This window comes from Neopelma chrysocephalum, unplaced genomic scaffold (assembly GCF_003984885.1).
Source record: "Neopelma chrysocephalum unplaced genomic scaffold, ASM398488v2 Primary Assembly neopelma1_80b, whole genome shotgun sequence".
Lineage (NCBI taxonomy): Eukaryota > Metazoa > Chordata > Aves > Passeriformes > Pipridae > Neopelma > Neopelma chrysocephalum.
Window position 1 is genome coordinate 9923366 of NW_020897742.1, and position 17482 is coordinate 9940847.

The window sequence follows — 17482 nt, forward strand, 5'->3', positions numbered from 1 at the left end:
AGGAGCACTGATTGGTCAAGCCCCAAGGGTCACCACCCCCTGGGGGTTACCACTTTCTTAGTTTCAGGGGGAAAACCTGGTTCAAACCACTACACAAAGGAAACCCCAACACAGTCAACCAAGCAACCGAAAAAAACCACTGCCAATTAAAAAAAACAAATCAAAACTGTAGGTATTATTACTAAAGAGGTTTCAAGCTTACATATCAATATCTATTCCTGTTTCTTGGGGGGCTGTATTCTTTACACATTTAGGAGCACACTTAAGTGTTTAATTCAATTAGAGCATAGTTTGTAGCTCTGCGGCATGGAAAACCATGTAAAACCCTGTGAAAATTGGCTCCTCACCCGGTTAGCTCATGCTGCAAAGAATTAGCTGAAATGAGAAGGCAATTAGGAGCACAACTTTTATGCAGCACTAAGCTGTAGGCACTGAGTTAGCCAACCAGGAGTTCTGCTGGCTACACAAAAGAATTCTTTCGCTACTGACACACACAGAAGGAAACGTTGTAAATTTGTCTGTTCCCACCTTAGTACTTAGAAGTCACATGTAATGGGGCAGAAACCAGTCTCTTTTTGGAAGGGAGCTGTCTTCGTAGCACCCCATAAGGATAAGAAAATGGACCTGGAGTTCAGGTGATTATGAGTCATTAGACTGTGGTCACCTATTAGCTGATTACCTATTAGCAGTATTCACATATCGGGTTCTAGGTCAGGTCTGTCACTGTCAGCACTTGTTTTCTTTTAACACTGCAATTCTGCTTTTTTAATCTACATAATGAGTGTATCATTTCTGCATAGTACTTAGATGGTGAATCCATTTTCCACATCAAGCTCAAGTACCAGCCTGCATGGTGAAGCTCACTCTCTTTGGTGTCCAGACTGAGTGGATGTCAGCCAGGTCTGGCCCACCTCTCTTAGGGCTTTGTTAGCACAATCTTCTACCTGAGCTAATTAAAGCCTGACCAAATCTGCTTTGTGTTTTGCCAGTTTGGAGCATGGGCAAAAGAGCTAGGGTTTGTTACAGTCCTGGATGTGCACAGACAAGCCCAAAAGGAGGGCTGGGTGACCAGACAAATTATTTTTGTAAAAAGAGGTTGGCAGCTCTTATTCTGTAGATCCAAAATTGCATGAACTTCCACAGCTTCTATTTTATTGACAGGGGTTTCTGTTTTCCACCTCATTGTGCAGGGTTGTGCTGAGCGCCTCACTCCACAGATTAGTGCCCTCTTTAGTCTCTGTGTTAGATGTTCAGCTGGGGAGGCTCTCTAACTACTGCAGAGAGAGAAGGATGTGCCCCTGGATGTTTATAACACTCTTTTGAATTCCTCAGACAAAATATAGAATATGCATACAAAGTATTGTCATTTCAGGGTTATTCAGAAGAAATATTGAGTACCTGCAGGAAAATGAATTTTAGCTGCAATCCTGTCATTGGATTCTGTCTCGACACAATCAGGGTGCAGGATCTGGACCACTATCAGAATCTATATTTGAACAGGGAGTTTAAAATCAGCTTTTTAATAGGTCTGAAAATGTGTTTTTTTACTCCCCTGATCTGAATTTGGCACCAGAGTAATCCCTGGGGGCTGCCATTTCAGTGATAGTTACAACAGAAGACTTGGCCTAATGACCTGTATCAAAGCAAGAAGAACAGTGCTGCAGCCAGACACACAAAAAGCTGCTGCTGCCAGGAGACAGTAAGAACTGGGGATGGTTTCTAGAGCCACTCAGATATGGGATTTGCCGTCAGCTCTGAGTTTTATTCTGATCAGGAGGTTTGTGTTATTTGAATACAAGAAGCAACAAAAAAAGCACAATAAAAGTTCTAGAACTTGCAGGGAATTGTGAAAAGTTTAGTGCTGCTTCATGTCTTTCAGCTGCAGCTTTGATTTCCTTCATCTATCTTTTGATTTTCAGATTCAATATTAAAACATGTTAGTTGTAGGTAATTTAAAAAAAATAATTGTCAGAGACTTAGCCTTTGGTTGTTAAAAAATAAAGCGAGTTTCATTTCTAAAGTTGTTAGGGCAATATTTTCAGTGTTCAACCATCTGGATTTTTTGCTCTTTAGGCTCTAAGGCATTTTGGATTTTCCTCTTAAAGTGCTTCGCTGGATGACCAAAGATATATATTTCTCTTAGCTGTAAGCTGTAGAGGAGAAAGGCAAATCCCTGTTATTTATTCTAGTTGAATGAGATCAGAAAAGTCAGAGAGGTCACTTAGGGAATTCCCTGAGTGTGGCAGTCAGTCTGAGTTACACATCTGTTGTGCTAACCTGGAATACATTTACTTTTCACTTAATGTGTTACTTATAGTTCATAAATTCTGGTATGTCACCAGTTCTCTAATGGCATTGATTATTCTCAGGCAAGGCATAGATGGCTATGGCTTTGTGATCATAGCAGTGGTGAAGAGCAGGTTAATTTTCTGTTAAAATATGTAATTTCTATTGCTAGATATGTCTTGTTATTTTTATAGACCATTTGCCATACCTATGTTTTTACAGTGGATTCAGAAAGAGCAGAAACATTTTTAGCTTTCTAGTTTCGTAAATATCATTGTTTTGGTACAATACCTTGCTTTGTACAACACAAATCTGCCATGTAGCAGTTATAATTTTATTCCAAAGTACTAAGAAGTATTGGTACATGACATTTAATCAGTTCAAACACAAGTTTTTCAGTAGTTTTCTTCATACTTTGGTAGCTTGTCAGTTGTTTGTAGACAAACAAAAATTAATACTTTTTAATTTTTTTAAATGTTGCTTTCTCCATTTGCAGACCACCTCAAAAACTGAAGATAGCTGGTTATACATGAAGAAACTGTACTAAAATTATAGAAAAATATGTTATTTCCTTTTTTTTTATCAGTGGTTTGAGAACAGCTTGCAATCTGCAATGCTGTAAGATGTGGTCTGGAATAGGTGTCTGGATCACACTCTGCTCTTCATGAAAAGGACTACTCTTAGGTTTTGCCCCACTTCCCTCCCAGCAATGTCTATAGGACAAAATCACAGCCTTTTATCCATCCATGTGATATGACATTCCAGATGTAGTCCTGCTTCATGGCTTGTGCTCACAGATCACTGCTATGTATTCAAAAACAAAATTAGGAATTAGGTTTTCTTGTTGTGGTCTAAAGGAAGAGATTCATCCATGCCAAGCAGCATGTCATTTAATATTGATCAGCTTATTCTTAGCATTGTATTTCACTCTTCTTTCTTAAAGATTATGAACTTCAGCTCCTTCCTTCGCTATGGTTAAAAGTAGTAGAAATTAGTTAGTTGTCAGTTTGCTTCTGCATCCTCATGTCTTCCCTGGTCCTAAATCCCTCCATCAGATCCACAGTATGGATTTCAGATAAGCAGCTTAAATGATGTATTGTTTGTAATATGTCAGAGGGTGTTCCCAGGATTCCTTCCCACCACACTGTTTGCCACTGGACCTAAACCATTAGTACAAAGACCAATGCATCTTCATAACTGGACATGTAGTTATAGGGGGGCAGGTTGATAACTGTTCCAGAATCCAAGTATCTTAGTTGAAAACTCTTTTATTGCTTTCTGCCCAGATTTCTCCACTCCTCTTTTATATACAGACTGATGGAAGTAGACTAACAAAGAGAAGGGGAAATCACCAACTGGGCTTGTTTGCTGTTAAATTGTTAGGTTACTTGCAATTCAAATAAAATTTAAGGCTGTGAAGTAGGCCTGTCTACTGAGACTACTATGAAGGAAACCAAAGTATCTTTCTTAATGCTGGTGACTTAATATACTACCTACAGGAACTCAGGATATTGGAGTTATTGAATGCAATTTCCCTTATTCTATGCATAAGCAGTTTGCTTAGAGTCTAATACTCTAATGAAAAAAATGTGTATTACTATATGCAGTGATCAAAGTACTGTTCATGTACAGGAGGAATAAAAACAGAAAAGAAGATTTAATGACTCATATTGGAAGACGGAAATGGTATAGAATAAATAAAGCACTACCCTTAATGTGTGCCAGACACAGAGGTGGGCTTTGCTGGTTCTTTGGTCATTTGTAAAACTTTGTTTTGACTTTTCTAAACAGCCCAGACTTGTAGGAGTCATTATAAATGGCCAGATTAATGTGTAAACCACTCTAGCAACCACTCTTGGACACCGATTATCTTTGGGAATAATGCATTTCCGTGCCTTAAAAACGGCTGTATTTTTTTTTTAGTAAATCAAAATATCTTCTTCACACTTTTAACGTGTGATAGTTTTGCATTATTTAAAAATAACAGCTGTGGTAGTTACTATCACTTGACATGACATTTTCCATTCTCATGTTAAACTATAGTCCCTTTTACTTATTAAAATCACTTTGTTTCACTGCAGTAACCTGCAGGGGTTAACTGGAGGAGTTAAGCCTTGTATAAGTTTTACAAGCAAAATAGAAGGCAGGGAGTATTGCCACAGCATGTCACCTCTGCCCTGGCAGTGCCTGTGCCCAGCAGCCTGCCCATGAGACGATTTTACCGTGGGCATGCTGACACCCAGGTGGTGCTCCCAAAACCAATGCCCTCCTTAAACTGGGCATGGGGAGGGCTGAGAAGAGACAGAGACTGCTGGCAGTAGAAGCAGCTGCAAAGCAGCCAAAGTGGTGACCTTCATGTAGCTGTTACTGAGTGTTCACTGCCTGGAGCTGAGCGACCCTTGTGCCCATTCCTTCCTTCCCTCCTGCACAGACTCTTCGCACCAGCTTTGCTCCATGCCTGTGCTTACTTTTATTCTCTCTTCCTTGGTCTTCCTTTCATCTCTTTCAGTGCCTGATTTTTTTACCCTTTTTCCCATTTAGTTCATCTGTCCGTACCCAGCCATCCATAAATGGACCCAGATGGTGATCGCACTCAGTGCTCACCCCCTCAGCTGCCTTTTGTCTGCTCTCCCTCTCCAGACTCTCAGCTTTCCTGGCAAGTGATGTGAGATGCTCTCCACTTGGGCAGTGCGTGCACAATAATGCCACCATCCGGACTGCTCCACTGGTCTATGCTAATTAATAAGACAATTAAGGGTGTGTTGTTTTCAAAGTTTCTATTAATTCATTGCGAAACTATTTCAATGTTATGGAGTATACTCTTGCCCTTGAAAAGAGTGTGAAGATATACAAATGTTTTTTAATTTACTGCCATTGTTCCCTACTTTGTCCCAGTCACAGTCTGTCATTTCCATCTCCTCTCTGAATGAATGTGCCTATTACTCCCACAGTCTAATAGGAATATTAACAGGCTTCTCATAATATATTGCCCTTTCTGGGGCTATACATTTCTTCACTGTACTCTTCTTGAGATAAGAAGGGCAAAATTAAGCACAGTGTTCAAGTATGCAGTCTAGATCAATTAGCATTGCATATTTGCAGTCTATTTTTAATGTTGCTCAATATCCTGTTTGAATTTTTCTTAGCTTTACTGTGCAGAGGGTAGATGTTTCTCTGAGAATATATCATTCATATGATTTCCACTTAATCTGGGACAGGATGAATATTTGAGCCAATAACTCCTAAAATATGAAAGGAATTGGTAAAATACACCTGGGTACTGGGAAGGAGCACAAGAAACAGGGGAGAATTCTAAAAAGGACTAAAGAATTCTGAGCAGATTCTTGCCTGCAAGTGGGAATACACAAGTTGGCTTTAGAAAGTAAGCAAACGCTGTAAAATATGTAGAGAAGCATCTGCGTTCCTAAAGAAAGGGAATATTGGGATAGATGCTGGAAAAAATGACAGAATTGAGAGAAATCAGAAAAGACAGGTGTGTTTGGCCTACTAGCCTTTTCTTCTTATTAGAATGTCTAACGTTCTTATGTTCATAACTTCTGCAATTCCCATATCACAACAGCCCCACTTCGAGGAAGGCTGGTCATCCCTATGGACATCCCTTTAATGGACACTCTACTGGGAGTGACAGAGAGTGCTGCATCCAGCAAGCAGCCCCTTGTTCCCTTTGCTGCTGAGACTATAGGCCTGACTTCCATAGTACACCTAGTTTCAGAGCTGTAAAGCTGCCAATATCAACATGGTTGTCACAATGGCCTTTAAAATATGTGACCAAGAAACCAAATGGAAGAGAAAACAAGAGCGAATTGCAGGGGAGATGTTAGAGTGAATGTTTTCTGGGTTTGAAGCTTATGTAAAATATATTCACTGCCTAGCCTTTTCCATGTCATATATTTATCATCATTATTAGAGAAACGGTCTGTATGAGACAGAAGTAAATTTGTATTTGAAAAATATTTCTTTTATCCAATGTGCCAAACCTTCCTTTCCCCCCTTAATTCCATTTGACCTGACAGCCCTTTTAAGGGATTTTTTCCAATTTATGTATCTTATTTTTCCCGAACTTCTTATTTTCTCAGATTTTTTTAGTAGTTTAATACCTTTTTATTTGATTTTATACCTATGAACAAATGAATAGTGTTGTAATTGTCTTGGGATTTGCTTTCTCTTGGTTTCAGTTGAATGCATTTGTCATTCCTCCTCTAACCTGTAAATGGTGAGTTCTTTGGAGCAGGTGTTTTTTCACTGAATATATGACATGCTTAAGACTTATAGTAATCCATAGCATTATATATGCTTAGAGCAGTGGGATTCTCATCCCTAATAAAATTCATAGGAGTTGCAAGAACAGCAGCAATATAATAAATAAAACCTAGGAATGATAGTATTCATTTCTCTCTTTTTTCTGTTCATGAAATACAGATGTGAAATCTGGCAAACTTTTTCACAGAATTCTGTCTTCTGAGCTAATTGGCTTCTGGTTTCCTAGGGCAGGTCTTCATATAGTTGCAGCAGTGAGAACATGTGTAACACATGTTGATTTTAGCTTTAATGATGTGTTATTCTGTATTATTTATTCATCCTTAGCATGAGATATGATTGTCAGGAAGCTGTGCTTTCATTTGTTTGTAACCTAAACATCTGAAGCAAGGCTCACCTTTAGTGAAGACGGAGTCAGAGAACCCCTACTGGACATACATAAAACCATGGAGCCTGGTGGGATGCACCCATGAGTGCTTAGGGAGCTGGCTAATGTCATTTTGGAGCCACTTTTGATGGCTGGGTCACAATGATTGGGATAGGTTCCTGAAGACTGGAAGAAAGCCAGTGTCAGTCCTATCTGCAAGAAGGGCAAGAAGGAAGATCCAGGCAACTGCAGTTCCTCCGATTTTAAATATCTTATTGGTTTGTCTTTGTTGCTTGTCTTTGCTTGCTGCTCTAACACCTGAGCGCTTGCAGTAGCTGGGTAAGGTAAAATTTGGCAGCAATTGCATTCCTGATGGAAAACTGAGACACAAAAGAATAGGATTCACTACTTTTGGCTCATTAGTTTATAAACAGATTTTTCACAGCACTTAGTGTTATGCGGAACTGGTTATGTCCAAAACATTGTTTCTGTTGCCATTAGTAGGAGTGTCTGATCCTGTTGTTTCTGCCAGTCTGGTTGTATGCTGCCAGGCTTGGAGCCAGAGGTGAGGAACACAGCTGGCATCACCTACTCGATGTCTGGTTGGAATGACCTGACTGCTATGACACGAGGGCTCTGTGGCAGAGGCAGAGACAGATGCAGAGTCTTCAGGCAGGGTTCGGCTGCCTTAACCTTTCTGTTGTGCCTCATCCTGGTCTAGTTCTGATATACCTAGAGGACGATAACCCACTGTTGCCATCAGTTGCTTCATATGCTTGCATGGTAGTAATTAGTGCAGTGGAACAAATGATTCCAGCTTGGCAGATAACCAGTCTTGGTAATGTGAGGCCATATGATCAAATTCTAGGGATTTTTGTTTGCTCAGAAAACCAGAAAATATTTAACTACAAAAAAAACCTTTAGAAGAATGATCTTAGCTCTTTCATTTTCCACTGTTTGTGGATTTGAATTTTTAAACTTAGTAAAAACTTAGTTTTTTAATTCTGGTCATGGAAAAATCAAACCTAGTTCTTAAGAAAGTAACAACACTAATCCAAAAATCTCCATTCTTTAGAAACTGTAACTATATTTTTTCTTTTCATATGCTTTGTAAACCTTACAATAGTAGATTAGTACTTACTACATTTGTACATTACATATACTTACATAGTACATTTGAATGTAAGCATACCAGTGTCGTCCCTGTTCCTTAATTTATAATTCCTCTTCAAGTAAATGTGAGTCTCATCTATAATAATGTTTAATTTAGTGATAAATTATGACATATGGAGAAGGTCTCAAAATGGCATACCAAAGCCAACACAAAATCACTAATTGCTTGCCTCTTCCACTGGAAACTTACTTATTTACATCAAAGAAAGATCAGACCTTATTCAACTTCAAACCTTTTTTTCCTGAGATGAGAGAGCTTTATCTTATTTAAATTATCAACTACTCACAACTTGGTCTTACATTAGTATGCCATCCAAATTTTTCAGAGTTTTATATGTTGGTCATATCACTGACCAGAGCGAAACAATTGCCCAGAATTATTTAGCAAATTGGTTCCAGAGTGTTTCAACTCCTGTTTGTTGAAGCAACACACTTCAAGGAGTGCTATATGTATATATATAAATCTCAGAAAGTGGGGAAAATTGTTTGGCATGAATTGGTGTTTTTTAGATCTAAAGTCTGTTATTGCAGTTTTTTCTCTTTCTCTTTCTGTCTCTTTCTCCTGACTTTTATTTATCTAGTATCAATGGTTAAAAAGAAGCAAAGAGTGAATACTACCCGTCAGTGAGGGACTGTCAAGTCTGCCTGGGGAACAGAGAGGTGAAGAAATAGGTTAGATGGGTTGGGAGCTCCTTCAGCCTTTAAGTAATCTGCTGGGTTTGGGAGAAGCACAATGGATGTGGTGAGTCAGTATGGGATAGCCCCAACGAGTCTGTACAGCGCTCTGTGAAGCCACGTTGCGTTCATGTGGATTGTGGTGGAAAGAGCCAAGGCAGGCAGAGAGAGGGAGTAATTACCCCCTGAGATTTCATATATATATATATATATATATTTGTGTATGTGTGTGTGTGTGGTTTTTTTACCAAAGGGACCCTTGGGAACAGGCGAGGTCTGTGGAGTAGCACTGGAAGAGGGAAACACAAAGCACCCTGAAAGACTGGATGTTTGCTGGAATCAGCAAAGAGAAGCTGATAAGACAGCAGAATTTCTTGATGCTTGGAGAGCCAAATAATTTAATTGGTTGAGTTTATGTAAGAAGCCTTAACTGTGTGTAATTGTGTATATGTGCCTGTGAGGGAGAGTGAAAGAAAGGTCATTTTGGGATGGGGTTCTGTGTGAGGAATAGAGCACGTAATTCCCACTTCTGTTATGTTTATTTGGGTCATTGTAAACTTGCTGTATCATGGTAGCAGCAGGGCTTCTGCATCTGAAAAGGAGCCAGGCATTTCAAACAATATGAATGGAAAGCCAAACAAACCATCAAAGCATAAAAATATACAAAATCAGAATGAGATCATCACAGCTACATACCAATAGCAATGAGAAGAGAACCTCAGGAAGCCTGAATTAGCAACATGTAACTTATGCATGTAAAAAATGGGAGAGATCCTTTACATAAAAGGTTTTTTTTTTAAATGTATCAATAACAATAAATGACAATACATGACACACTAGCAACAGTAAAGCTGTAAGACTAATTCTCATTCCACTCTATCTCTTCAGTTTTGATTTTATCTTAACATTACAGAAAGGGTTTTATTTAAATTTTGATTTTTATTTTTCCTATCTGTAAGTGTAATTTTGCTAACCAATGGAGCTACCCCTCTGATTTGGAATAATAGAGTGGGGAATTGTTCCTTGTGACACAGGGTTTTTTTTCCTGAGAGGAAACAAAGATACTCAAAAGTTCAGGTTCAGCATAAAGCTACCTACTGTGCATCCTGGGGCTATGAGATATTTGCTTTCTGTGTGGGAAATGCCAGACAAACAGGTGCTGCTCGCTCTTACATGATCTGAGCAGATTATATGACAGGCAACAAGTAAGACAAGCAGGCTGTTGGGTGCACATTCGTTCATGAGCAGAGTGTAATACTGAATTGTGCCATGCTGCTTATGACCAAAGATAGTCTATATGAATGAAATAGGAGGAAAAAAAGGTTTAAAAAAGAAGAGAAAAAAAATCAGAGTACAGCAGATTCTGTTATTAGAGAGCAAATGTAAAACAGGTCTAACCCCACTCAAGTTACTTTTAAAATAAGATGATTGCCACATCTTCCATATGCCTCCTCACTCTACAAAATACCCACCCATCAGGTAGGGTGATTCTCTGGTTTCTACAGAGAATGTAAATCTTTGGCTTCAATAAAGTGAGTCATAGTGATGTCAGAAGAAAATGGGTTTCAATGTCTATACAAAATAAATAAAAAGCACCCTAGCTCCCTGTCTGGCCCTGAGGACAGAGGACAGACCATGGCTTACATCCATATGGCTAAAGTTTCTCTTCACTGAAACATGTCAGCCTTGCCTGTATTGCATATTGGGAACCATCCCAGGCTTGCCTTACCCTCCAAACCATGCCGAGGTGTCGCCTGAAAGAGTGATAGTTCCCCTGACTCAAATCAGTGCCAAAGTGTGCACTGTGGACAGTTGAATGCCATAGTATCCTGACCCTGTTCAGTTTACCAGACCACATCTGCAAAAGAAGCTTCTGGCACAATTAAACTGATAAGAGCTGTAACTCTGGATCGGATACCAATTAGCTGGATCTTTATACGACCAACCATAGAGTGAAGGGAGTTGATGGTAATCCTTTCAGTCTAAATATCATAATAATAATAGTGGTGTTCTGGAATAAATACTATACCTCAAACACTGTAATGTTCAACTATACCATATCTCCATACTCTATTAGAAAAGTACATATTCAGTGACAGTTTCATATCTTTATTGTTCTTGTTTCCTCACTTCCCATGGCCGGTTCTCTTCCATAGAATTGCAACTAGTGTTTATTAGTCAGTATTTCCTATGTTTGTATGATGTAAGTTTAACCAGTTTCTCCAGCAAAAAAACAGTGACAGCACCTTTTTATTTTTTTAGTCTTTCCTTGCTTCCAAGAAAGACATCTGTGGGCTTACATTACAAACATACATAAGGAGGACTTTTCAACTACTTTCATCCTTGTTCCAAAGCTATGAGACACTAGGCAGCTCTAGCTAAGTAGAAACTTTCCACTTCAGCAGTCCATTCAGTGTAATAAGGTTGTAATTCAATACATTCTTCATCAGAAAAAGAAGACAGTTGGACTGTGGAACCTCATGGTTCAGAAGAAAATTTTCCAGCCTGAATATCCAATACCTTTACTTTGCCTCTGAGAATGCATATATTTTAGTGTAGCAAGGCATCTTTATGTTCAGCCTACGCCAATGCAACAATCACATGTAGAAGACTTTCAGGTAAAAAAATAAATCAGAGTCTATGGGACACCTGCATTACTTTCAAACCTTATGCCAGGAAACAAAGGTATGTCCAAAGCAGAATCTGTAAAACATTCTTTTTTGTTCTGATTTTTCTTTTGGAAGCTAAGTGGAAATTACATTGGAATGTATTGAGATAGGGGCAGGGAGAGGATGCAGCCTGATTATTGCATCTTCTCTTCTTTTTTTAAACTCTTAATAAGTAAGATAATCACTTATTCTGATTTCACACACATTTGCCCTCACATTTGGTGAGGGCAAATCTATTTGGATGCTGATGCCAATGAAGCCTGTATTTGTGTGTCGTGTATCACAATCACAGCAATGTGGAATTGAAGGCTTATCTGCCACTGGTGCTAAGAGGGAGGCTTTATATAGCATATAAGGCTTTTGCAAGCTACCTGAGAGACTGACACATAGTTTATAGTTTGGGAAGAACAAATGGAAATGATTTGTTAGAGTCTATTGCTACTAATAGAAAGCTTATGGGAAAACTTAAAAAGCACAAGACTGATACCCCGTAGATACGGAGTAAGAAAATTTGGTGTTAATATTCTTTTCAATACACGTTTTTTTAATAATTAAGCTTTGAAAATAATTTTTCTGTAAAAGGGTCGCCCTTGTAGGATCTTAACTTGTCCTGTTTGGAATCAAATCTCTGTGACTTAATGTGAGAAAAATGAAATGAACTGCTGGTCCTAAATAATAAGCAAAAAATCCTTAGGGCCTTTTCTTCCCTCTGGGTATCTATTCTGAGCATTTTTAGTAGAAATTAGTGACATTAGTGATTAATAACTGACAATCTACTTAGAACAATGCTTTAAAACCTGCCACATTAGTTTCAGGCTTGAAATTCTTAAAATAGAAAGATTTCTGAAGTAATGTGTTCTCAGATCGAACACTTGCCTTTCATAGGACAGAAGGAGCTTTGCTGAACATTGAAAGATTCAAGAAGTACTCTTAATCAATGATATAATATTTCTTCTGATAGTAGAAATGGTCCCTGAACACCTTTATAAGAGGAATAAGGAATAATTGGATAATTTTGTTAAAAATACCTTTTTAATAATTGCAGTAGTTTAATGAACTCTGTTTTAGTTCCAAATGCATTTCTGCTAATGTTTGTTTAGTATTACCTTCAAAATGGGTTTCTACTCTTCTTCATCTCCCTGAGAAAGTTATTTTAAAGTTTAAATGGAAGTAGTTACACTGTTCATGTTTAGGTTTAATTTGAAAATCTGTTGCGTATTTGGTCATTTGAATGACTCCTTCAAGAAATTAGAGACTGCTCTTAGAGACTACATTCACTGTCTGAGGGGAGATCCATATTTTATGTAGAAAATATAGAAGTTAGATTGATTATTTTTTACCTCACTTACAGCTTCCTAGCTTTACTGTGGTCTTCAGGCAGATTATTTCCCTGTAAAAGCTGTAAGTTTTTAATTGCACGACCAAAAGATATTAAAATATTAAAAGCAAAGGAAAAGTATTCTTAGAAACTTCCCATTGTCTGTCAGTCAAGTTTTTTACAGTTTCTCATTTTTAATCATCATCGTCATGGCTAGGCTTCACGAACGAAGATTTGGGTTCTCATTTTTAAGAGGCAAGCAGAATGTACATGTCCATTAAAATTATAAAACAGGTGCTTCCCAAACTTTGATCATTCATAGTTTCTGCCAGTCCTTTAATGTGGTTACTGAATTGTCTGATCTGGAGAGAGTGAAGGAAACGAATTACTGCTAGTTTCCAAGACAATGGGGAGAGGAGGAATTCTTGCATGGAAGCACACTCTTTTTTCATACATTGTTCTCTCATCTCATAAGAGATATCTTCCTGTGTGACTATTCATGGAAAGATTTTTAAAATGCTTTCTTTATCATATTTGATGGCAGAAGGTGAGTGGGAAAGGGTGAGGTCTCAAAATCTTACTTTTAAATAAGAAATGCAGATGGAAATAATTGAGTGGAGAGAGGTATTGCTTAACTCTTTTTTTAGTTCTTTCCTTTTCCCTACATTTTGATTCATTGACTTTCTTTATTGATAATTTCTTCTAGCTTTTTGTTGCTTATGATAGCCATTACCCTCTCCTGCTCTCCTAGCAGCAACTTACAATAAGAACATACATACGGTTTCCTTGGATGTAGCCAAGAATACATCTGCATGAACAGCATGGCCATTTTAAAATTGTCTACAATCCATTGTAACTTCAAGTCAGACGCAGAGAATTTATCCCTAGAGAAAAAGCATTTTCCTGAGACTCCTTCCCATAAATTTTGGCCCATTTTTTAAAACATCCGAACAGCTGCAACATTTTTGACTGATTTACAAAAACCCAACAACTGTAGCTGTAGCTTTTGGACTCTTCTTTACTTACTAGATGGGAGCTAAGCTCTCTTGAAAATCTGGCATCAAGATTATAACAAGATTTTATAAAAAATAAATTCTGAATTGCAATTGTTTTAAGGATCTCTAGTTTCTGACTTCAAGGGTTATCTGTTAGTGTTTGAGACTGACATCTGTATTGGAGAACAGAAAGCTGGAAAAGGCCTTATATGAAGAGGAATTTCCACTGAATAAATCAGAACTAATATTAATTACTTTTCCAGTTACAAGAACAATATTTCCTCAAAAAGGCTTTTCTTTTAAACAGGGCTTCACGTTACTACTCCCCCACACCAAAAGAAACATTTGAAATGTTTCCAGAAAGAACAGGTGTGTGCTAAAGGCTTCATACCATCAGCTTTCAGCACGTAAACTGTGTTCTCTCAATGAGACTAATCACATGATACCAGGCATAATAGTGATACTGGGACCCACTTGGGCTGGCAAAACTGAATAGAAATCAGACCGATCACTTGATTGGGACTTGTTCCAATTTTATTTGGATGAAAATCAACTTTCTCAGAAGCATTCCCTTTCATTCTCTATCTATCCCCTCCAATCCTATTCTCCCTGAAAAAAAAAAGAGAGTAATAATCGAATCACTTATTTAATTACATTTTTAGGCATCCAAAACAGATTTTTTGTAACCTTTTTTTTTTTTTCTCTTTTTCTTTTGGACAACCTCACTGGTGGAACTTGTAATAGAAGTGCTGCTTCATCTCCGTGCCGGACTGATTTCTGTTATCTGTTTTTACAGATGAGCCTAAGTTTGTAGGCTTCAGGACTTCTGATATCTTAAAACTGGGATATTCTGCTCTGTGTGAACTCAAGGATACTATGCTGATGTCTTCAGTCTAGGGGTTGGCCATACTGTCCTAAGCTCTAAAGGTCCTGGCTCGTCTGCTGTTGCCAACTTTATGCCTTCCACAGAGATATCTGCATCAGTGTGTTGCGGTATCCATGTAACTGGAAGCATTCAGCAATCCAGCAGGATGAAAGCTGCAATATAAATGTAAATTATTATTATTCTTCAGCAAATTAACCCAATATTAAAATACAGGGGGTTGTATTTGCAAAATACAATATGGGAGAGAGACTTATAAAACCCATTTCCAGTCCATATAGTTCGTTAATGGGATTGTATATTTAGACCTAACAGACGAGTTTAAGAATTGCCTTATACTATTGGTGCATGAGCCAAATATAAAATGTGGCATGGAAGTTGACATGATATATGAAACCTAGTGAGCTTGGAAAAGAGGTGTCCATGGACCTACCTTCCCACCCGCTACCCCAAATACTGCAGCTTTGACATCTGCTGCTGTCTCGAAAGTAGTTCAAGAATAAGAGCATATCAAAAGTTGAAAGAGGCTGATAACTCAAACCTACAACAAAGCCTGCAATAGGAAGCAGAGGTGCAAACTTTATCTCTGTGTGTGACGAAGTTTTGGACAACAAGGAGGAAAAGAGCAAAATACACTTATTCTGGTGACAGCCTGAAGATGTTATTCATGGCAATGCTGTAATGCTGGTAACAGCAGCTTAAGTTGTGGAAAATACTTTTTCATCCTCATGCTTTCTGACTTCTCTCTGTAATAATTTACCATTAGCAGGTCTTAAAAAGGGAATAAACAAATAAAGCTGTCAACAAATACAGGTTCTGATTGCCAGTGTCTTCAGGAGTTTTTGACAATTTTGAATTATCAGAGGAAAAGTAGCTTTTCCTTGTGAGCTGATAAAACCCTGTTTGAATAAGCTTAGTCTTTGATGAAGAGTACTACTAAGCTCTTGTCTAGGCCCTGAGGGCCCCAACAGCCCTGGTAGCTCCGCCTGGCCTCTCCCTGGGCCCTCCCCCCCCACCAATGGTCCCAGCACTGTGGAGCCTGACCCCCAGGCAGTGTAGTATCTTGCTCCCATGGTGGGTGCTATGGAACACTACAGCCAACCTCCAGAGCAGGGGTCATAGCCCTGAAGGCTTCTCTAACACCCCCTGTGCCCACAACAACCTCTGCACCCTTCAGGAGTGACTGAGTAGGCTATGGGGACCTTTTAGTCAGATGTCCCTACCCTTTGCAACTCTTAGTTCACGGTGCTAACTGTAGATTGGTCACCCTGAAACGGGTGACCCTGGCCTTCTGAACACTGTCAGCACTGTGTTGAAGCATGGAGTGTATCAGGACTAGAATCTAATAAATTATTAAATAAAGTAAAAAAATGCAAATGGCAAACAGGCATCATTCAGAAGCACTGCTATAAGAATGGTAGCTGTACATACTGACTTGTAGCAATAATGTGCTGATTGTGTGTTTAAGTCACCAAACAGGTCTGAGTCTACTAATAGGGGAGGATGAATGACAGATAACTGTGTTCCAAGAAGACACAAAACCTTGAGAATAACCTGTCTCTTTTGGGGTGCACGTCCATGCCTTAACACCTTGTTGTTCTGGAGTTCCCAGTTTAGGATTAGGGGACATGGATCACGTTTGAGGTGGACAGTCTCACTGTTGTTGATGTGCTTCAACCTCTCATGAATATGGAGTGGTAATGGACATGTTGCACTGTTCTGTTCAGGATGTTCTGTGCAGATCCAGATGTGTAGCTAAGCCTGAATGTTGTTTAGCACATCACAGAAAGGAGTGTGCTTGATGGGGATTGATTCCTCAGCCTTACCTGATAGCTGGTGTAGGAGGGATGAAACCATAAGACGATGAATGGCCTTGAGGGGAAGCCGTATGAAGAGTGGCTGAACTCACTTGATCTGTTCAGTTTGGAGAAGAGACTGAGAGGAGACCTCATTGCAGTTACAACTTCCTTGTGAGGGGAAGAGGAGGGGCAGGCACTGATCTCTTCTCTCTGGTGACCAGTGACAGAACCCAAGGGAACGGCCTGAAGTTGTGTAAGGGGAGGTTTAGGTTGGATATTAGAAAAAGATTCTTCACTCAGAAGGTGGTTGGGCATTGGAACAGGTTCACCAGGGAATTGGTCACAGCACCAAGCCTGATAGAGTTCAAGAAGCTTTCAGATGATATTGTCAGGGACATGGTGTAACTCTTGGGGATGGTCCTGTGTAGGGCTAAGGCTTGAACTCAGTGATCCTTGTGGGTCCCTTCCAACATGACATATTCTATGATTCTGTGATTCTGTGATTGCTAGCTTCTCACTGTTCATGCAGGAGGGAAGAGACATCTTCCTTGTGCATGTTTGGGTTTATATGGGCCTAAGATAGTATGATATGGGCAAATCAGTGCGTCCTGCAGCAGAAGGACCCAAACTGGCCTGGAGCTACGAGGACCATGAGGCATAGCATAAGACTTGTTTGAGGATGAGCAAGTACTAGAAGTAGAAATGATGTGATTGGCACAACACTCCAGTGAGTGAGTCTTGCTGAGTGGCCATCCCAGTGCAGTGATAAAGCTTCCCCACCACAGCTGATGTGTTTGGATGGTGCTGCGCACCTTTTATTTACCAGATGTAGGCAATACTAGCAGAGGGCGTACCAAGTTCAATGTACAAGGGAGTAGCAAAAGGTATACTGTATTACTTTTGGCTGCAATGGGGTCAGTTTTCTTCGTAACAGCTTGTATGGAGCTATATTTTGGGTTTGTGACCAAAACAGTTCTGTTAACACACTGGTGTTTTATCTGTAGCTGAGCAGTGCTTGCACAGTATGATGGCCTTCTCT

The 17482-nt window shown here is 39.2% G+C and overlaps 1 protein-coding gene across 14 annotated transcripts in view; it reads left to right on the forward strand.

The window, feature by feature from the left end:
* Positions 1-17482, forward strand: part of MYT1L (myelin transcription factor 1 like) — a 327282-nt gene that overhangs the window by 131629 nt on the left and 178171 nt on the right. Inside the window, exon 3 of one of the 14 annotated variants that reach the window (XM_027690168.1) lies at positions 8686-8776. The exons of the other annotated variants lie outside the window; for them this stretch is intronic. The gene's annotated coding sequence lies outside the window, so the exon portion shown is untranslated. The remainder of the gene's footprint in view (positions 1-8685; positions 8777-17482) is intronic. 14 annotated transcript variants of the gene reach the window in all.